The following is a 23,220-nucleotide window of genomic DNA, read 5'->3' as shown; positions in this document are numbered from 1 at the left end:
AAATTCATTTGAATTTGATAGGGCAAGTCCATATTTTTTCACTGGGAGAGCTAAGAACARAGCTGTTCTTTTCCACTCACAAATGCATCTGACCTCTAGAAACCATTACCCATTGTACAAAAACAGCCGTCTGTGTGACTTTGCTCAGCACAGTCAGTTTGATTTCTTAGAGAAGCTTATTTTCACCTCAGGAAAGATCGAAGCAGTTTTGTAGTCTCTCTAGCAGTSTCCCTACTTAGCTCCCAGCATTCCTCAGTTATGTTCCCTGCTTTATCTCTGGGCAAAATCAAACTTGCACTAATAAGCCACAACAATCATAGCTGCAAACTCTTACAGACKGTTACAGGTCAGCTACAGAGATGGGAGCTTTCTGTAGTGCTAATGAAGGGCCTTGGGAGGTTACATTCCTTGAATGCAAACTTCCATTTCTTTCCCAACTTTCCCAACAAGAAAGGAAACAAGAATCAACCCCCCATAATGGGCCTAGAGTAAGACTTTAATCTCCCTTATTACCCATGTGCAGTACAGAGTAACTGCATTGATACAAATGCAATTACTTCAGAGTCACAACACAGTATTAGACTCCAGCCTCATGATTTTCATTTTAAATCATGTCAAGGGAGAAGAGATGAGGGAAAAAAGAGTACCTTCTACCTGGGTGTTTTCATGACCATGATTCAGTTCATTTAGTGTGTTTTAACTGGGAAAATAAACTGCACAGCACAGTTTCTCACGTCAACTGGCACTGCTCAGTTTGTCCCCAAAACTGAGAAGAGTTTGAAATCTTTCCCTGTTCTACTCTCCTCCAACAAGAATGGATTRGCTCAGTAAGGGTCTTAGCACCTCYGCTCTCTGAAAAGACTTGAGGACTAATTCCTGCTACATGGGTGGTTTCAAAAGCGGCAGTTAAGCAAAGCATCTCCTCAYGAGTCCACCTTTGTCACACCATACCCACATTATATCAAAAACATTCTCCTAATGCCTCTTTCATGCCCTGATGRCACTCTCAGAAGACAAGAGGGAACYTCCAGGGTTCTTTTACTTAGCAAAATAGAAGTTGTCAGCTTGGCATTTTTGATTTCTCCTATTTGCAGGCTGGAGAACATGCATGAAGCACCCTGTGTCTCCCTTTSTATCTCCTAAAAACCTGGTAGCCACAATCCTAAGATGCCTGCCTGTAGCTCTGCCACTTCTCCTGGGGCTGTGATAGCACACTGAGAACTGGGGAGGTGGCTGAACAGACCCAATGGAACTACACTAAAGCAGAGAGCTGCTGCTGCTTTTGTATTTCTGGAGCTGACTGCCACCTCTGGCATGGTGCTGTACAAAATTAATATTGCTGAGGGTGACTGGAGGGGAAATTATCTAGTGGCCATATCCAGCTGTAAAAAACACTCAGCGGGGGTTGATTACGTAACCATCCTCAGTACCAGCTACACAAGTGTAAGAGAGACAGAAAGGCTTGAAGTCAAGCTTGAAAGGAAAAATTTTAAACCAACTGACTTGGTAAAATGATAAAATGAGAAGCAAYTAAAACTAGCTTTTAGGCAGAGAAGTTCCTACATTTTTGTTTGGGGGTTTTGTTTTTTTTTCGATAGCAGAAAATACACTACAAACCCTGCCYACAACATCTGCACAGGGAGACAAAGGCTACATCCAAGTTATTATTTTSCATGTAATGTTTTCTTAATTGCTTTCTTTCTAGCAATTTTCCCASATCTCAGTAATTGAAAAGCCTGGGCAAAGACCTGGACAAGCTGTCTGCAAACAACTCCTAAGAGATGTAGAGTGGTCCTATGACAGCCACAGAACTGCCATCAGAGCTGCGCTTTTACTTTCAAGGTTGTTTTACACATTAGATGATGCATCATCCACTGAATCAGTGTCTTGGAAACATCTCTGGAATGTTAGAGACCTAACAACAAATTCCTCTTTCAGAAGCACATCATCTGAAGCTAAAACACCTCAGAGATTATGTAGTAAATGATTACGGTATGGGATATGAGGCAGAAAATACTTATTTTCATTTTATTTTAGGAGAGAATACAGCCATAAATGTGAAGTACAAAATTTCAATTGCTTCCTTCTTATGCTAACTGGCAAAAACCCCAAAGTAAAGAAAAAAAAAACAAAACAAAATTTAGGTCCGRTTGTATTTGAACTATACTAATAGCAAAGAGATACCTTTTCCTGCCAGGTTAAAAAAAAATAAAATAACATCCCCTGATCATACAAACTAGCACTACAAAACAATGAGGAGCTCTTCTGTGAGTGTGCTATGAAGACAACACAAGTCAGAGGCTCTTCAGTGATTAATTGAACTCCAACGGAGATTTAATCCAGCAAATATATTTACTGTGGAGTTATTTACCTGAGTAGTTTCCCGTGTGAGATTTGCATGTTTCTATGCACACTGATCTCTCTATTCCACAGTGGCATACAATAATACTAAATGTAAAAATTAAAATCACTTGAAGGACTGCTTCCTGTGGTTACTCAATTTATCCTCGAATCAGCGTGAATGAAGTATCAGCAAAGGTAGATTTGGGCCTCGTGCATCCCTCAAGGAAGAAGATAATTTAAAGACAAGTGGAGAGAGTCAAACTTCCCAATGTCCAGTTGTAATGAGCACCTTAATGACCTCACTAAAATGTTAAATCCTCTTTGTTATCATCAGCTACCCCTCCTCTACTGAGATACAACCAGTGGCCCAAGTGTCCCACCAACAGAGACCCTGCCATGCCAGGCAGCAGTACCAAAGCTGGATCCTGTTCTTTGCCTGCATTCTGCCATTTCTCTAACCAAAACTTGCAAGTCACCCCAATCTGACCCTCACTAAGTCCTTTTGGGATGTGAAAACACCAAGCTTCAAATAGATTCTTTCTGCAAAGGAACCAGACCCCAGGGAAAGAACACCTTTTTAGTGTTCTTGTGTTTTCTAAGCATTTTGTACAGAATCTTTTTCACCAYTACTGGAAAACAACTCAGAAGTTCACAAATAGAACAAAACTTTCAACTTCCAAAGCTCTCTTTTTCCTGCTGTGAGAATATCACAAGGCAGATCTCTCCTGGAGCTTACAGGACCAGCTCCCATCCCAGCTCAGTCACCTGCTGCTAAGAGTACAAAGAACTCTGATCCTTCTTTTTTCTAACTACAATAATCTGAGGCACTGAAATCCCAAGCACACTGAAACCCGTAGAGGTATTCCAAGGAAGCAATAACTGCAGGAGTTACTGAACTTGCACAGAGATATTGTCCCTTCACCTCTTCTTCCCTTCCCTGCTATTCTACACATATTCCAGGTAGTAAATGCTCCGTGGATTATAGAATGGGTTAAAATTTTTTTTTGAAAAAGGAGTTGAAAACAACTCCAACCTTTCAAAAAATCATGACAGGGARTTGAAATGAGAAAACCTCTCAGGGCCAAATATCAGTAGTGCTAATGCAGTTACATTTATTAACTGCAGAACTGTTCTTTGCAGTCTTTGGATTCTTGGCACAGTTCACATTCATGCAGCTTCTCTTTCAGTTTAAAAAMCCGGTTCAGATGGCAATGCTTTCCAAATGTTCTGATTATTATCTCCTTATGTCTTCCCCACACCTCCAACTCCAAGGTGTGTGTGAGGGATTTCAGTTCCCTTTGCTGCAGCCTTGAGTGAAATCTGAATTACGGTCCGGTAGCGATGGTTAACGGGCAGCTGCTGCTCACTGCTGCCACCGCATGGGAGCGGCACAGCCTGAACGCCCCGCAAAACACAAGGGAATTTTCCTACTTTCCCCATTTTACAGGTGTTCGTAAAAGCTGGGTTTCTCTGCCCACACGTWAGCTTCAATTCTAAAAAAATATTCCAAATAAAGATATATAAAGATGATTTAAAGTGTTAATTAATTTTTCATTTCTTTTCTTCCCACAGAATCTTTATGTTTGGCAAGCACAAAGAGAAATAGTTGAAAACAATTAAATACCCACAAAATATCGTGCAGTAGCCCTCAGAGCAAAGCTCGCTGTTGGTTTCAAACCTCTGATAATATTATGGGAATTGTCCCCTTGGGGAGTGGGCTCAGCACATGACAAGAAACTGTAATATGGAAAATGGAAGTTCACTGAGGGAACCCAACAAACATAAAAATAAGGAAAAGAGACAGCTCCTGGCATCACAGCATGCCAGGATTTGAATATTGCAGGTTTAAATAGTTATGCTTCTTYGAGAAATCAAAACAAAGCCAGCAATGTTTTCAGGGGAAAGCAAAGCTTTTCTGCAAATTCCTTTTCAGTTTTTGCTCATTCCAAACCTGAACTTTGTGAGGTCCAGCCTAGGTCCCCATAGAAAAGTAAAATATGTACTTGCAAGAGAAACTGGAAAACACAAGCATATAATGCAGATATCACATGATAAAGTAGATAAATACAATGAAAAAAATTTATTTTAAACTAGCTCCCAGTAAAAATTTTAGGAGGCAGCCAAGTTTTTTCCTGCCTGAAACCCCAAGTGAAGCCACAAGCTCCAAATGCAAAGATTTACTGAACAATTCATACAGGTGGGGAAACATGCAGGGAAGAGAAGACGAAAAGGAGAAGGACCCAATGGCAAAGTAAGCAGCAAAGGAAGCRACTGATGACAATCTTTGGAGATTCGCCTTCAAAAAAGCAGACTGTAAGGTCACAGYAGGAGGAATCTGATTATCAGCCTGAAATGCATTGGCAAAATCACCAGTGCATTTGAGCAGAGGCAAGGACAAAGTCTGAGAGCGATTTGAATTAAGGAAAACAAGATCGTAAAATGACCTGGACACAAGCAGACAGCCCTAGGAAGACAAGCAGAATACAAGTGTGGGCCTTCAYGCCAGGGAGTCCATTTGCTGCTACACTCTAGGTCAGCTGCAGCTATGGACAGACACAAATTATTGCCTTGTTAGGAATTAATATTTAGGTGTTAGCTCTAAGTGCACAGAATGGGCACTGTTGCTCAGCAGATGTCACAGCTGCTATAAACTCTACAGAGAGAAAAATGGTGCCACATCTGAGGCTCCATGACATTTCCTGTGGGCAGGATTGTGAGTAATGCCCAGTTCCTGCACATTATTCACTCCAGCCARCTGCATGGCCTCACATTTAGGGGTTGCCAGTGCAGTGTGTTGAGATGCACAATCCCWTTGCACCAGTGATGTCATCTCTAAGCACAAATAAGAACTGTTCTCTTCCAGAACAGAAAAAACAGAAGGATAAATTTCAGCATTCCTGTAAAACAGAACTGAACTATACAGATTATAACCTCCATAGAAGAATGAATCATTTGCTCTTCSATTTGTGACTGTCATGTAAAACTAGCGGGTAAATAGGTAATTATTGTTATATTACTATCCTGAAGATACGGATTATTGTTACTTATTAAGTTGTTTTGCTACTCCTTTTGCTCTTCCTTGTAGATGATGAACAGCTCTAGAGTTTACTGGAAGCCAGGCTCCCCAGGCTGCACCATCTCAGCAGCTGCTGCTGCCAGATCCACATCCTGGCACCATCAGAACACGACTGTGGCACGATTATTGGGTTCCTGCGGTATAACCTCCCTCTGATTTAGTGAGTCAGGCTGGCAGCTCATATGTTCAGCTTTCTATATTAGCTGAGGTGCAATTATGCAACAGATAAAGTCCCCTTTAATGCAAATGTCATCTCTTTATGATGCTATATGTGTGTTCATTAGAACTCTTGGTGTCTGTAATCTTTTATGACTGTTATGTCTCCAGGTTCTCAAGGAGAAGTGATAAAGTCATAAAAATTCTGGTATTTGCTTCCWTCTTCTCACCTTTCATCTTCTATTTACATCAGGTTGCACTAATGCTGTCAATTATCCAAGCATCATTTGGTTTGGGGAAGATGTACTTTCCCTACCTACTGCTTAGATAAGAGAAATGCTCTGAACTGTATAATTTCAATTCTTTACAGCATGCGTGCAAAGGGAGAGAGGTTATTGCTGAATTTTAGGACAGTCCTGATTTTATTTATGACTTCAGCATTGCTTTCCACTTTCATTTTTAGTGATAATGACTTGCTGTCTTTGATATGAATGTTCAAGGTCCTTTGTGAACTCTTCCTTGCTATGGTCTTGGATAGATAAAAAAAACAAAAAGAACAAAAACCACTTCTCAATGTTTTACAAATAAAGCTACCAATTAAATCTCATACAACTTTGGATGAAAGGAACTTTTTTCAGCTAWTTCACAGGGAATACAAACACTGGACAAAAGCTAACAAAGCTGTGCTTTTTCAGTTGCAGAAATTTCCTTCCTGTGGTGTCCTGCTGTGACACACTGTCACCTAGGCCAGGGAAGAGCTCTGCCTATGGACCAGCACTGATTCAACCACTGCTAACACATTAAGAGGCAGCAATGAACRCTGAAGTGCCTGAATTACTTTACAGAAAAGACCCTACCAATGCATTTGATGCAATTTTCAGATTTCCCAGAAAATTGCTTATCTTGAGAGCAATTTAAGTTATTGGCTGTAAGTATATACATACTTTGGGCACAGGCTGTGATATTCTAGTTTGCCAAATATCCTGCAATATGTTCACAGCCTCAAACTTTCACSAATAAATAATGTTTCCATATAATTTTACTAGTGTTATAAAATATTTCAACTTTTAATAAATCTAAGACTCACTGAATTGTAGACAACCTAGACTCTACTTGGATACAAATATATTTTTCTGCTGCAGCTGAAATTATTAAAATTCCACAGGGATTAAATTCATTACTCAATAAAATGAGAAAAAAAAATCTGTAAAAACTGCCTTAACTGGCTCTTGTGAAAGCTGTTGTAAAAAGTTCATGACATATTGTCAATAGGACTTAAATGTTCTACAGGGGCACATTACGTTGATGTTTCATCTTGGCTCCCTAAAGAAATGGCACATTTTTAATTGTTATTGTTGCTGCTGTTGGTTTTTTAAGTCTCAGTACAGCTAGTGCTTTAAGACAACAAAGCCAGAACCAGTAGTAATCTTCCTTAGTATGAAATGGTATCATCCTGGATTAAATGAAAGTAGAAACAATAGTTTCAAAAGCTTCTTTCTACTAAGACAATTACCAAAATGGCTGAAATCTGGTACTTCTTTATGAAATAGCTGTCTCAAAAAATAAAAGTGTAAATTTTTTCCAAGAGAGTCTGAGTTACGCAGGACTCCAAAGACTATTAAAAGCAGCTCAAGAAAGAAAAGCAGGGAAGGATTCTGATTGCTGGGAGCATTGTGCCAACTGAACTCATTTTGGGACCGTTGTGCCCTGTGGGAATTTCAGGGCCTGAATTGAGGATCTGGGCTCAATGCACACAGAGGAAGGAGCAAGATGATGGACAGATCGTGAGTACCCCTCATGAACACTGGGATCACTCAGTGCTGGGAGCACTTTGCCTTCCCATCAGTGGCACACGATCCCTGTGGCTCTGAGCAGAGCCAGCCTTGCCCTGCAGGACTCAGTCATCCTCCAGCAAATCCCACTCTGCTCTAGCCACAGGAGCATCTACTTTGGGCTCAGACGTGCCTGAGGGCTGAACTGCTCTGACTTCCTGAGACAGCAGCAACCTGGACAGTGACACTTTGAATGCACCCTTGAGTGACAGATAAACGCCACACAGACAAAATCTGAAAGAAACTCATATCTAAAAGCAGCAATAAACAGCTACTAAGGTTTTAAGAAGCCACAAAAAATGTCAGTTAGGTAATTCCAAAAGCAATAAGAAATCATGACGTAGCTTTTGTTGCACACTTCACAAAATTTCAGCATTATTAAGAACTACCTCACCATCTTTAAAAATCTTACTCAAAGTTATCCGACCCCTTTATGAAATAGGAATAACCACTGGTTTTCCATTCCAGCCCAGACTGAAGCAATTAGTGTAGGGTTTCAGTAGTTTACATTACCACTGTAATAATAAATTAATTTATTATTACATTATTCTTTTACTAAACTTGCTGTGGTGAGGAGGCTGCCTGGAATTACTCCAAACTTTAACAACAAAACCCCTCCAAAGATAGTTTGTCTTGTTATCTCTGTATCTGTCAACCACATTGAAAAACCCTTCAGAAAATGAACTAACCACCATTTCTTTCCAGAGCAGTAAGTATGAGGTACACATATAAAGAATAAAATTAATAAACTATTTATGTGCCAACTCAGCTAGAAAGATCAAGGATCTTTGTGTTGTGTTGCGTCCACCCTCCCCAATCCTCAGGTTTTTTGACACATAATCAGACACTCAGAAAATAGCACAAAAGCTGCAAATTATTATAATAAACCAGGCCAAACYGCAAAGGGAACAATTTAGATTTCTAAATTTGTGGGGTTTTTTGTAAAGCCATCATTTAATTTATCACCTTCAAGTTCTATATATAAGCAGGAATCAAAAAAGAASCTGAGGAAAATCAGCAAGTTTTGTCAGGGAAAATTCAGGGCAGCCTCCCTACAATCTCATGCCTTTTCTAACACCCACTCCTGTGATTCTTTCTCCCCTTGGAGTAGGAGAAATTTTCTGAAAGGAACTGAGTGCCAGTAGCTGCTGCTGCCAAGGAAGAGAAGAGCAACAGGGGAGAGATGAAAGCAACACAGGACCAGCTCAAGGACAGGAACTACTGCAAAACACATCCAGAAAATCTGTGGGGATTCAAAAGGATACAAGAGCCAGCTATGGGTGCCTTTGGTTTGCATCATGAGATAATCCTGAACAGAAAACTGAAATGCAGAAACATCTTTGACTAAAAGTATTTCCTGCAATGATACTAAGCTTTTAATATCTTCAGTATTCTTGACTTCACAACCCCCCCAAAAATAGACCCAAAAAGGCCTCAAACCTAAGAGAACATATACCATGCATATTATATTCTAACCGCAGTAGCTCAGGCTAAGTATTTGTAGTAATTCATTTTGCTTTTTAAGCCCACTATGCCCTCAAGCCAAGTTTGGTCACAGACCAGCCAAAATACATTTTTAATGCTGACTCAATTCCCCACGGTATCTCAGTTTGCCCTCTCCCCAGTGATGGCTGTCTGGGCAATGAGTGTTCTGGTTTAAATAAGACCAAACAGATTCTCTATCTGTAGCAGGGTGAGTGAAAGGTTGGTTTTGGGGGCTGTGGAGGTGGAATCTTTTTGGTCTCTTTTTTTTCTGAGGTAMATTTTTAATTAAATGTCAAATCCAGCTTGGCACTGGAAACACACTGTRTGACTCCTATTTGAGGAAAAGCTGTCAGCTTGTCTCTTCCCCTGTYAAACTCCCATCTGCTCTACAGAGATTAGTTTGGGCTCTGGATCACCACTTGGCAGGGTTTGATGCTGTCATGGCTCAATAATATATAATACAGGACACAAAAAAAAGACCACCTATGTTTTTGAGTTACAGTTCCCAAAGTATGTGAGGCTATTTGGGGAAKTTTCTATGCTGCTAAATTACAATAAATGTAAAACATGGCTTAACTTTAGAACAAAGGCACAAAGAGCAGGTCCATTCACATCTGCCACTCTTCACCCAGCTTTTACTATTAGTTGAGCTATATTTAAACCAAATCTGGCTCTTCCTAGAAGTGACATTTCTACACTCTGGTGGCCTAGTAGACAGAACAAGATTTAAAAAGCTAGTTTTACTGGTTTTCTTCAAAACTACTGACTTCACTGCATAACCTCAAGGAAATCACTTAACTTCATTAAGTCTCAGTTCTAATTTGACAAAATGGTTATTGTTTCGCACCAACACTTAAGTGCTGCAGGATCCAGCTACTTAAACTCATTCCTAACTGTACACATGCACTGAATTTCATTAGTTTTGCTTCTAGGTTTTGGTAAGACCTTAATTATCTGCTTGAACTTTCCCTTAGCTACTGCTCTGATCAGTTCTACATCCTGTCCCACAGTGGTTACAGAAATTTTAAAACTGACTTGGAGACCAGAAGCAGACTTGATCCCAGCACCATGTGGAAGGAACAGGAGCTATCCTGAATGGATTATTGAAATAGCTGCCTGTTGTATCAATATCCATACAGCTCGTCTCCACTTGGCTATAGATCTTTCTGCCAGAACATATTAGGGTTTAGCACCTCTCTTTGATCCTCCCCTGCAAAGGCCAGAAGCCAGGATCAAGTGAAGACCCTTTAATAATCTCACATCACAGCTTGTGGCTCAGGGAAAGCATCTTTGAAGGGCTTAACATAAATAAGAGAAACACATCAGGGACAGCTTATGTGAGAGGAGAATGGAGTCTAATTCACTGCGAGCTTCTTCACATGTGCTGAGCTAATTAAGACCACTTTAACACAGCAAATTTACCATAAAGAGAAGAATCCTGCATTATGCACAGGAGTACACCACAGAACATTCTGTATGCAAGAGAAGAGCAGAGATAAAAAAAGATAAGCTTGCTTTAAGATCCAGTTGTTACTAAGCCATATAAATTAGACCTTAAGCTCCGGCTTGGAACAGAGGTGTTCACCAAAGATCAGGATTAATACCAATGTAACCAATACAAAAATGGAGTTGAGAGCCATTGCGAGTTGTTAATGGAACTTTCTGCATTAAGAGGTGGGTATGGTACCTCGAAAGGAACATTCACAAGTATCCCTTTAACCCTGTTATTTTTATTGTAAAGTGGAAATAAAATAACTTGGCAGTATAATACTCCAGTAATGCATTATTTAAAAGAATAAATTAAAGTAGTATATGAATTAGAGTTGACAATTCAAGATAACATTCAAGGAAYAAATTTCAGATGAACTACAGGACAGGAAAATTGGTAAGCAAACAAGAAAAGAACTTCTAAACTGGGCTAAGCATATACAGATGCATATATTTACTCAATATTAAAAAGTGAGGAAAAAGCAAGCATCTCTGCCTCAGAAAATGGACCAAAATTGCCCATATCAGAACCTAATCTGAATGGGGATTCATTAGATCCAGAGTTAAATTCCATGCATGCATGGTAACACTCATTTTAATGAGAGAACTACAGAACGGAGATGTAATTTGCACTACACAACTATGCAGCCCCGCTCAAGGAATTTTACTGTGCTCAGGGTGAGCACAAAGGTGAGGCCATTTTCATACCTTACAATTACTTTGTTAGTCTTCAGATTTCAATTTAAACTTCAGTCAAACTTCCCCCAGCTTCATTTAAACACCTGACTTCTCTAGCATAGAGTGGACATAACATCGCAATGTGCAACACATCTTACAACAAGCAGGGTTCTACTTGGGGTCCCATACTCTATTGTGTTCAGATATTTACTCCCATTTTGTGTGTTCTGCAGACCTTAAGCCATGTGTTGAAAAACCAGAGGATCGCACATGCTTTCCAGTTACATTCACAGTAACTTGTTTTTCTTCCAAGTTCAGACGGACAATGAAAAATAAACATAAAAGACAGTTGGTTATTCTTTGCATTAGATGTGTACTTTTCTAATTGTCTACCCCTTTGTCCCCCTAAAAACCACCAAGTTTTCTACCCTGATAAAGTTGGCAAAAATTAAGATGTAGATATTGCTAATTTGTATTTCCCTGTAATTAATCTGCCCTCACAAATGTCTTCAATGTGTGCAGACAATACATGCACATAAAAAACGTGACCCAACTATTTCAGAAAACGCCCATGTGACAAACAACATATTAATGTTTTAACATGAAAAACCCCAGCTAGCTGACCACGCCACTCATTCCTGCACATTTATTGAGAAAGGATCACACTTAAGAAGGAGCGCAGACTTCTGCATCAAGTCTTGGCATTTATCAAAATTCCAGTGACCTCTGAAGTAATGGAAAACTCCCATGCTGTTTGGCATTAAAATCATACCTGCAGGACATTTACATATGCTGACAGCCTGTACTCYGAGATGCTGAGAGGGAGAGTTGAATCTTTTAAAAGCTTCAAAAAACCACAATGTCACATCGGGCATCCCATTGATTGTGCTAGACATATTTTAAAAAAAGAGGGCATAACATCAAAAGCAGAAGAAATCATCTGCCATAAATACTGCGCCTCATGTTGCAGTCCACATTCAGGTCAAATGTATTCTGTTGTTAGGGCACATATCATCTTGTGCATTCCCAGCAGTCACTCTTGCATTGAATAAATAAAAATACTCAGGCTACATTTAAAATACTGGTAGGGAGATGTTCCATGCAGTAACCAAAATGGTGCAGTGTGGGGGAAAAATGGTATTTTCTTTAAAGAAGTACCCTGCCTCAGAGCTCTGGGTTTAGCCMAGGAGTGAGAACCTGATGTTCTCAGGCAGCTCCTTTGCACCCCTCGTGACTTCTGGGGAGACACAAAATCCTACAGCGGGCTGGAGTATTGGAACAGACTACACAAATACCAACTTATTATTTCAAAAACTCACATTACCATCAGTCCAGCTTGTGTGGTGTTGCTTCAGAATGAATTCAGATTGATTTACCTGCTACCCATCTTTGAATCTTTCTGTGTCCTTATATAGAAGCCAAGAACAAAAGATTCCTCTCCAAGATTTCAAAGAAATAATTGTATTTATCTTCTGTATGTATTTATTATAAATAAAGAAAAAAATATGGAAAGCAGCCAGGCCATGTATATCTGTGCATCCAATCTGCAAAGCGGAGTGCTTTTTTGCTCTCATTGCTAATTCTGTTACAAAGTAAAGATGTCCTATTTCAGTAACATACTGACTTCCCTTCTCATTTTAAATTTTCTCTGTAAAAGGTATTTTATAAGTCTGAATTAGTTGTATTGTGATTTTCCCTCCACTCTCATTTTCTTCCCTTTTTTTGYAGTGGGAATTTCTTCCCCCTAGCTCAAACAGAAAAGAGAAATGGGAAGCTGTACAGTAAAATGTAATGACTTTATTCACTTTGGTGTTAGAATTTTTTTTGGTTGGTTGGTTTTTGCTGTGGACTTACCAAAAATTGTTGGATTTCTTCAGGTTTTATCTCAGAAAATGCCCACATGACAAACAACAGATTAATGTTTTAACAGGAATATTAAGCCACAGCATTTTTAAAAAAATACTACCTAGATGAGTTTYTCTATTTGCACCCAGAATGGATTCAGGACATCACAACAGAAATGGCTGGCTGGCTATTTGCAGGTGGTTGTTTTGAGTCCAATAAAAATAACTGTTCCGAGATAAGAAAACCTTAAAACTTAAAGCACTGGGTATAAAGCTTATACTTCCATGATTTCAGAAAGAAACTTAAATAAATGCTACRCAGTTTTTGTAGCTATTAGGCTGTGATTTTCCACCCCCTGTTTTTTCAGTTTGTTTAAAACTACCTGTTTAATTTCTGTTGTCTAAGGGACCTGCAATTTCCCCAGGACTCAGGGCTGTTAACAAGATGGCTCTTGGATTTCATTTTTTAAATAAATGTTTTCAAGCAATCCCYACGGCAAAGAGAGAAGGAAGCTCAAGACTAAAACAACAATAGTTTGCTTCCAGTCTGTGAGCAGTGGAAGACAGAATGCTTTCAGCCTTGTCACCACAGATCTTGTGCTTTCAAATCAGTGCCCTGATCTGTTCTGAAGGGCACTGCCCAGAACTGAGAAGAAAACCATGTGTTTTCAGAGACAGAATGGAGAGGTTTTCAATGTCTGAGAGAGCATTTCAAACATTGCACAGAAGATGAGAAAAGGAAAGCAAATGCCCCTGGAAGACTTCATGCCTCTCTTCACCACCAAAGCCAAGAGCACTTGAAAGAGCATTCCCATTTCAGTGGGGACCGACAACATGTGTTCTGGCTTTTTTTTTTATGGAAGCACTGCTGCTTTCAATAGTCTTTTCATGGCAGTGAAGGGCTTTTCCTAAAGGCTTTATTCTTTCAAGGGGGTAATTATTTTCTGTGATCCTCTGAATTTCTACAACAGTACTCATTTCAAGTAGGAGAGTGATAGACCATTGCTAGGATTATTCTAGAGGTGTTATGCTTTGGTGGTGATAACTCTACCRTCTAACAGAAATCATTACTTATTTTGCACGTGAAGTTTGTCTACTGTGGGTAACTGATTGGATGTGAATTTGGACATGAGAGGAGGAAATCATTAATATTCTGCATTTTAGAAAAAGCTTTGAGTTCCTGAATTGTATTTCTAAGGTAGCTACCTCACCTTACCCTTCAAGAGAAATTGTTCTTATTCTCCAAGTTGTSAGGTTCTTTTTAGCATTTCTTCAAATTATTTATAGAACCACATCTTAGAGTGTTAATATTGCCATTAACTTTTTTATTTTTACTTTTTTTGAACACATCTAACAGTGGACACACTTTATTAGAATATTCACGCAAGGTACTTGGGTCCCTTGAAACTTAGGAACAGATTCTCCAGTAAGGACAGTGCACCAGTGTAGTCTCCAACTGGATTTATTAGCAAGCTCATTATCTTAAGACTGGGGATAAACTACTAAATAGTCATTTTTGATTCCTGGCCATGACACGCTAATGTATGAAGGTGAATTGTACATTCACTCTCCTTTCACACTAATCTCAGGCCTTCCCTGTGGCTTTAACACTTGATCAGATTTAATAGCAAAATAATTACCTGTGAGCCCTGTTTCGATCAACTAAATAATAGAATATCCTGACTTTGATGATCCTTATGGGTCTTTTCTAAGTCCAACTCCATGAAACGAGAGATTAGTTTTTTAAACATAAATATCACAAAAGATGATGCACAAGGATGATGAAGCCATCTTGCATAAACACTGCTCCAGGACCACATTAGCATTTGCCTTTAAATAAGCACAAGAAAAAGGAGCAAAAGTGTAGAAAAACCCTAAGTCAGTATGTGAGACTAAAAAGCAGAACTGGAACTACCTCTGCCAGAACTACTCTGGACCCAGAGTGAGGTGTAACAGTTTTGTTTATAAGATAGCCAAGAATATCTGAAGTTGAAATTTTTGCATTTAAAGTACTGAGTGTTTTCACTTAAACTGACTGTCAATAACATGCATTCCTAGTACCATATGCCATTTGATCCTACATATTTTTGGGATGGGAGACTGATGATTGCAAGCCCACCCAACAGAGATCTGTATCTGGCACGGCAGGCTGTCATAAACATTCTCCAAACTTCAGAGATGATCTAATAGTCTGTGTCTGCCCATACAGAAATAAAATACTGCTCCATAACCTTTAGTGTAGGGACATATTTGGCAAATGATGGCTAAGCAGAGGGAGGACATTAGTCTGAAAACTCACAGAGAGATGAAGATAAAGAACTTAGTGTTCTATATGCAGTAATAGCAAAAATAAGAAAAGGAACATATAGTGTCATATCAAAGAAAAATATTTTGACAGACTGTGGAGAAATTTTCCAGGGAGATTTCCAATTGAAATGTCACTGCTTTTAAAGTGAATATAGGAAAGCATTAGGAAAAAGTCTGAGAAAATAAAAACTCTGACTTGATGAGAAGTACCAACCACTCCCAACTTCTGAGCTGAGAGTGAAGTGCACACACCAAAACAAACCCACAAAGGCACCCTCCGCCATCCACTCCTAATYCTTCCTCATGCCTACAGCAAAGCAAAGGCAAACTGGCATTCCCAGTAGCTGAAAAGAGCTACTTGAGGGGTTGCTTAACATATTCCAATACCTTACTGTCAATTCCTGTAAGGACAGAAAACTGATGCAACAGAAAATAGTCCCAAAATACCAAAACATTACTATCTTTCATCTGACATTCTAACAGAAATGCTCCCTTGTGCAAGCACAATGCACTCCTGAGACTTTTATTCCCATTAGCTATTTTATCTGTTTTATTTGATTCAACAGAAGACAAATATCACAATGTCTCCAGATATTAAATTCTTTCCTGGTAAAACTTGCACTGGTAGTATTATCTAAGGATACTTCTGAGCAGTTTTGCTGACCTGACCTTAAGGAAGGATCCTCTTTGCTTAGTCAAAGTCCGAAATAATCACCTGAAATAACCACCTGCTCTTGCTCCTAAATGACACTTTATTCAGTTTCAGTCTGGAGTGTAGTATCTTGTAATGGTAGATACAAWCAGAAATAAGCAATACAGGTCCTTGCCAAATTTTTGCTGTTCACGCACACTGAAGTAGGAATACATTTACAAAATGACATATAGAGCTAAAAAATATATGTAATCAGGTTTGGGTTTATATGAAACTATTACCATGTTTTCAAAGATAAATGTCTCCCATAATTACACGGCCTACAATTCATATGGGACTATTTCCCATACAGCTTTAAAGAGCACTGGTAATTTAAATGATACACAGGAAAGTTTGGAGTATTTACCATCATTTTCTGTAATTAYAGTCCAMCATCCCAGTATTTTGATTCTTCRCAAAACAACTACAACAGAAYGGAGAGKTTCTGTAAGACAAAGTTTCTCTGCCTGCCATTTGTGTGTCTGTATTGCACAGCCTTGAGAAACAAGGATGTCTGATGAGGTACTGGATGTCAACATGTGGGCTGCTGCCTCCCCATCTATAGCTGGCTACATCTGGGCTATCAATAACATCCCTGAGATTTCCTCTCAGGATTTCCCAGAAGCATCACATCTGTCACACAGCATTTTTCTGTCTCAGATCCACTCTGTACAGAGAACAATTAAGACAAAGAGAACAGACAGTTTATGAAAGCTTTATGAAAGCYTTTCATAAAGATTTCTAACTATACCCAAGTCTGTCACTACCCTTGACCACAATTGTGACTCCAGGAGAAAGAAGAGTTGACTTTAAAATGTGCATTTTAAATAGTTTTATGGAGAATAAGKATATCAATAAATCTGTATTCAAGGCCGTGACAAGGATCTGCCCCTCTTGATCCTTATCAAAGGACCTTAAAAAACGTTTTAAAGCCTTGTAAATAACTTAATGAAAAAATCAGCCCAATCCAGCACAACTATACTTCTAGAATTAAACCAGAACATCCTCAAACACTTAAGGCTCAAGTTTTGAATCTCCACATGCCACATGTATATGCATTTTTCATTAAAAACTCTAACATATTGGTTTTCATTATCTCATCTGCAGTAATAAATTTGTGTAAAACCAGTGCAACCCTGTGGTCAAAGGTTCAGGCTTTTCTTCCAGATACGGTTAAGAAGCTGCTTTAAAATTCCAGTTATTCAGATATGTTGGGAAAGCCTGCCTRTTCATCTGGGTTTGGTTTCTTGTCTTTTTTTCACATAGAGCAATGCAGTTGACATTACTGTAAAAATTTGAAATTACGAACAAAAATTTTGGAACACAGAATATATAAGGAGGTTTTCCAAAGCAGCTAGAAGAAGGAGTCAATAAAATCCACTAATGTCAAAAGAAGGCATAAGAAAGTATAATGAAAATATCTGAAATTTAGTAAACAAGGAAACACATGTTATTTTAGGATGAAAAACATCGCACTCACAATTCTTTCTAAATATACTGCTGTCTTCAACCAAGTTTTACAGTTATTACAATACACCAAGACCCATAAAATACACCCCCAAATATATTGTATCCAAAGTACAGCTGATGTGAGTAAATCCTTTACTACAATAAAAGCATTTGTCTAAAAAATTTGTTGTTCTTTCCCTGCTGTAACTCCTGCAAGTTTCAGGCCACACATATATGTTTGTAAACTGTAAATTCAAACTCACAACTAATTTATAATCTTGGTTTAATCTCTGTTCTTTTAAAGGATTAATGAGTCTAAAAAAGCTTATAAGAATAGGAAAATGCAAGCCCTCCATTTTAATAGAAGCAAAACCCAGGCCTGAAAACTTCTGTTGGGCATGGGTAATTTATTTTGGATAAGACAGAGAAGTCTTCCCAACGTATCCCTTGATACAGCTAAATATTATTGCACAAGCTACAATAATGTATGCATTACTGTCCCCTCACTTGGCTCCCAAGGCTCATATTGCTATTCAACTCTGCCATTTGGCATGCTAATAGGAGTCCAGAAAATGACAATTACCCTGAGGGACTACATTCAAAAGCTGCCCTTCTCATTAAAGAGGCTCRCTCATAGCCCAGGTTAGTCCAGCTTTGAAAGGAAACCTTATGCCATTTGCCAGACTCCTGAAACTTCCAAAATAGCATTATTTGCTTAACAACCTTTACTTTCTATTGCTGTTGATTCTTGAATAAAGAGTAAATATAATCATAAACCATCAATAGCATTATTCTAAAAACAATGCAATTAAAGCAACAATTGCTATTCRTTCAGAGAAAGACTGGAATGCTAAATATATTTAAAATATTCCAACAAATATGAACACTGGAAAGCTGCCAACTTAGATTCTATTCTAAATATGGCCCAGGTAARGCTAACCTTTGATCCTACTCTCTCTAATCTGGCCACATCCCCAYCAAAAACAGCAGTAGCAGCAAAAAAAAATTATTTGTAACACAGAAACCTTGGAGATGACTGCCAAAAGCACTCTCAAGAACCAARGTACTCAAGGCCCATCTACTTGTCAGCGTTTATTAGATTTAAGAATTCAGGTTGTGCAATCTCTAGCTATAAATCCCTTGCATTTGTGAGACAAGTTCCATGTGGGGATTTTTTTTCCAGGACAAACATTACCTATAAAAGTTAAACTCATCTTTAATTAATGCTTAATTATAAGGTTACAGTCACTTCTCCTATGTAATTCTCAGCCTTTTGATTCTGACATTRGCAAATTTCTAATTCTGCACAGTCAGTACAGAAATGGTCACATCACAAAAAAAAAATGTTCAATATTTTTGGAAAAAAATAGTATTTTTGCTTTAACTTAAAAAGCTTCTGAGACTCACTATTATTCCCCAAAATACCTCTTGTCTATTGAAATAATCAAATTAAATGTAATTTGAAATCAAAATAGACAGAGATTGGTGGGTTTTTAAAAAATAACTATTATAAATCAGGTTTGCAATGCTCATTTGTACATGAGGATTGCATGAGCATCACAGAGGTGAGTAATGATTACCGAGCACATTAGCTTGGTCAAGTGGGTTATTTAGTTCTTGTCATCTATCATCCTTTATCTCCCTCAAAATAGCATGACTTCATCTTTCATCTTGCACAGTCTCCCCTTAAGTTAATCAGATGTAATCAAAATTCAAACCATAAACCACAACAGACTAAAAATCAAATCAACACTAATGTCTCTCTCTAAGTAAAAGATGCTGTTAAGAACACCTTGTCTCCTTCTAATCTGATTTCTTCTGAAGCACAGGAAAATGTACTTAATGATAAATGTTTGAGAAATAGGAGGTAAAGGTGCTTTATGGAGAAGGCCTGTAATAGGTTGTCTGAGGCAAACAAGTTGCTGTGAAAAGACAGTAGAATTTCCAAAATGATGTCCAGAAAGCACAGTTCATTCACTTAGCGGTGAAGCAGAACCTCAGTTAATGATAGGRCCTGTTCATGCTTTTAGAGTATTTTACTATTTTCATGAAATCTACAGGTAAACAAACATATGCTACTGTAGATGGGCACAGAAACACCATCACCTTCATTACCAAACCCAGTTATACCATGTCCAACCTTCCACAGGATGGAACCTTGTCTTGGCCTGGAATAAATTCCACCCCTGTTTGGCAAATTCCTCCCTGTCCCCACTTGTGGCCTTTGGTTGTTTCATGAATTTTCTAGGCCCCTCTTTCTTAATATTTCRTTCTCTTAAACCATCGAGACCATCACTGACTGAAGAAAAAGAATGCTCTCATTTACAAGAGGTTTTTTTTTTTTTTTTTGCTGCATTCTTATGCAATTTCTTCAAGAGGCCACATATGCTCGAAGGTATTAGACCAAGCTCAGCAGGAGGCTGCACTAGAAAGAAGAATCTCCTYTTATCTAAAGCTGTGCAAAATCCAAAGGCTCATTTTTTACAATACTTGCATTGAATTAAACCCACGGGGCAGAGGCARATACAATCTCTAGGGGAATCACTTCCATGTGAATGACCATCCAAACTGCATCCTTACTGCTAAACCTGCCCTAATAACTCTTTACTGTTTCTGGTGTCTGCTCCATCTAAACCATTTCCTCGTCCCCATAATGGSTTAGGAATTGTGCTGCTGTGCTTTGCTGAACTAGGCTGTTAAGCCTCAGAAGCAGGATGCTGGGTTTGAAATTCTACGCTAGTGTTTAACTAAAACTGCATTCCTTGGCTTTTGATAGCACTTAGCTGTTACGCTCCTAATGAGCTCTGTCATTACTGGGCTCATTACCTCGGCAACTGCTGAAGTTTCAAAGTCAAGTCTGCAGGCAGAAGAGCCTTGCCAAACACTGCAGTTTGTGCCACAAGTAAAACCAGAACTACTTATAGAACACGAGCTGAACTTGGGAGCAGAGGGGGAACTGAGGGGGCACAGAAAGCACCATAAAGCTGGAGTTTTAATGAAGAAATTAAGACTCAAACACCTCATAAGGCTCCAAAATTTCCAAATGTGTTCAGCAAGTGAGAGGTGAGCTTTCCCCAWGACAGTTCAGAGTAACTGAGCTGGAAAAAGCTAAATGATCTGATGCTGTGGTTATTGAGAGGAGTTCCAGTTCGCTCCAAGTTCTTTACACAACGTATAGGACACTCAGAAGCGAAGAAAATGCAAAGCACTGTTAGAGAGCACCTTCATTTCAATGAACACAGGACTACTGCCAAGCTGACTTTGTAAAGGAGTATTATTTCCTAGTACCTGCCAAAACTTGAATGAATGGCCTGACCAAATTATGGAATGTTAATATGCACACATAACAATCAAAGATAAAGTTTACCAAGTCAGTTTTAGTTGGTTGATCTATTTTGACTATTTAATCACATCATAAATAAATCACTTCAAATCCTGGTAAAGATTTCCACACACCAAAAAATATATAACTGGTTCTATTTTACCATAATTTCTCTTGAGTAATTTTCTTATGAAGAAACTGAAATCACCATAAGAATCTCAGCATTCCCTTTACATTTATTTTAGCTTTTCATGTTTATCACCATATAATTTTGCATGTGTCTGTGAAAAAACAAAATTACCATAACAATCTGGTTTTAAATCAAGAACTGAATATAGATCATGGACTCAATTCTTCCAWTTCACTAATGCTTTATTTTGATTCAAAAATGTTAAGTTTCACTCTGTTGTGCATATGCTGTCAGCACAAGCTCCCACACCAAGAAAACATCTGTCAGGACCATAGGGATTTCAGTATTATCCACCACTTCCTTGTTAATGTATGGTCAATACTATGACAAGAAATCTTTCAATAAATATGCAGTGGGGAGATAAATTGCCAGAAAGYTGGGACTACCAGCTGTCAATACAATTAAAGACAAAGGAGGACTAGAGCTGGTCTTGGAGGATTATCCAGCCATTTGGGAATTGATTTCCTTGGGGGTTACGTTTGGAGCTTTTTATCTCAAAATGAGCCCATTTGATGAGAAATACCATTTGTCAGCTCTTTACTACATTTACATGAATTATTTCTGCCTTTCCCTGTCCAGACTACTATTCTCTTTTGTAAGGTTGTCTCTATGAAAATGTATTTACTGTACATTTTTTCTAGGGATATACAGATTTTTATTTATCCAACTGCAATAGCCCAAACAATAAACTTTTAGATCGAAACTGAAAAATATGACAGTATTCTTATGCAAGAAAACCCTCACTTCTCTGTTCTCATACTCAGGTCTTTGTAAGAGAAAAGAAGACAGCAAAGAGGCCACAGAATGGAAATGATCTCTGGGAAGATAATGGAGATCGCAGAAGATGGGCAATGAGAAGCAGACAAAACGAGCACTTCCTCCCTCTCTCTATCCCTTCCTTTTTATCAAGTAGGAATAATTCTGCCAGGCAAAACAGTACAGTTTTGCAGCTTTCCCCACAGAAAATCACTGCATGCCCTTCCTCCACTGAAGAACGAAAATGCAGAACTGAATGTTTGGTCCTCTCCATAGTAGCTTGCTTTCAAGGCTTTCAGGCTGCACATGTAAGCAGAATAAATCCTGTTGCAGGAAAASTTTGCTTTATCCTGCAGATATCAGAGTTGGTCAAAACTCTTCCCACAGAACTTTAAGCAAGCAAATGCCAATTTGAAGGAATTGGAGAAACACATCAATTGCGTCAAAATTCTGATGACATTTACTAGAACCCTGCCCAGTTTCACGTCTCCTCATCTTCCCACCTCYTCAGCCAGTATTTCCAGGCTCACAATGAAAATAAAATGCAAAAACAATGCTAAATTACAAAAAAAAAGCAGAGGATCAAACTTAAGGAGTTGTTTGAACACCTGTGTAAATGAATTATCTCCCTRTATTAAGAATGACATTACTTCAGAACTGATATAGCAGGGTAGTCYGCTACATTTTACTGTCTCAGACCTTATTTTGATATTCTGGAATTCTGAATAAGAGGAAAATTCCTCATTCCACCCAGCCACTGCTGTCCATAAAACCATATCAGCTCCCTTTCTCTCAGTTGTTCCACTTGCTGGTTGGCACAACCGAAGTACTGAGATTGTGTCTGCAGTTGCTCTCTGACAAGAGAGGTATATGAGCAAAGCTTCCCATGACAACCAACGTGGTCACTTGTTCAAGGATTAGTCTTGAGAATTCCAGGAAGCACCATTACAAAGCATGTTCATTTTAGGACTGCTTCAAATGGAATAAAGAACGGCCACAGGGGGTTAATGCTGTTCTTGGTTGTGCCAAATGTCAAACTAGCATTTACCAAACTACAAAACACAAGAACGCAACTGTACAACATCACACCAGTGCTTGTGCTCTTACACTAAAGCTTGGAGGATCCTGGACTAAACAGCTCTGACCCAACTGAGCTCTCAGCTCATTCATCCTTCACATCTTCTGCCATAAATTCTTCTTTGTTGCTTTTCCCCATTTTCATCTTAGCTCTACAAAAATGAGCAAGACCATCATGCCTCACTTTTTGTTTACTCTAATTACAAACAACAGTATTGCTATGTCACAAGCAAACTAAGGAAAATACAAAGCAAAACAGAATCTCAAGTAAAAGACCAAGAAGCGCTAACCCATGCTGGGTCAAATTCCACTGATAYTAATTAGATTCTGTGTGATCGAGCTACAGCACTCTGTACTTCTTTGACTTGATCTTTTCCAGCTCATTTGCTGCTGACTGAATGCTCAGCATGCCAACCATCCCTCTGCTGCAGCACTGATCACCTTGTTATCCAGCTACCATAAAAGAACTGGTATACAAGGAGCAATCTCTTGATATTTCATTTATCCAACTCTTCCACTTATGATT

The sequence above is a fragment of the Malurus melanocephalus genome, unplaced genomic scaffold, assembly GCF_030028575.1.
Source record: "Malurus melanocephalus ecotype Western Australia unplaced genomic scaffold, MMel_1.1 scaffold_461, whole genome shotgun sequence".
NCBI lineage: Eukaryota > Metazoa > Chordata > Aves > Passeriformes > Maluridae > Malurus > Malurus melanocephalus.
The sequence above is the reverse complement of the archived record's forward strand: the minus strand, read 5'-3'. Positions refer to the sequence as shown.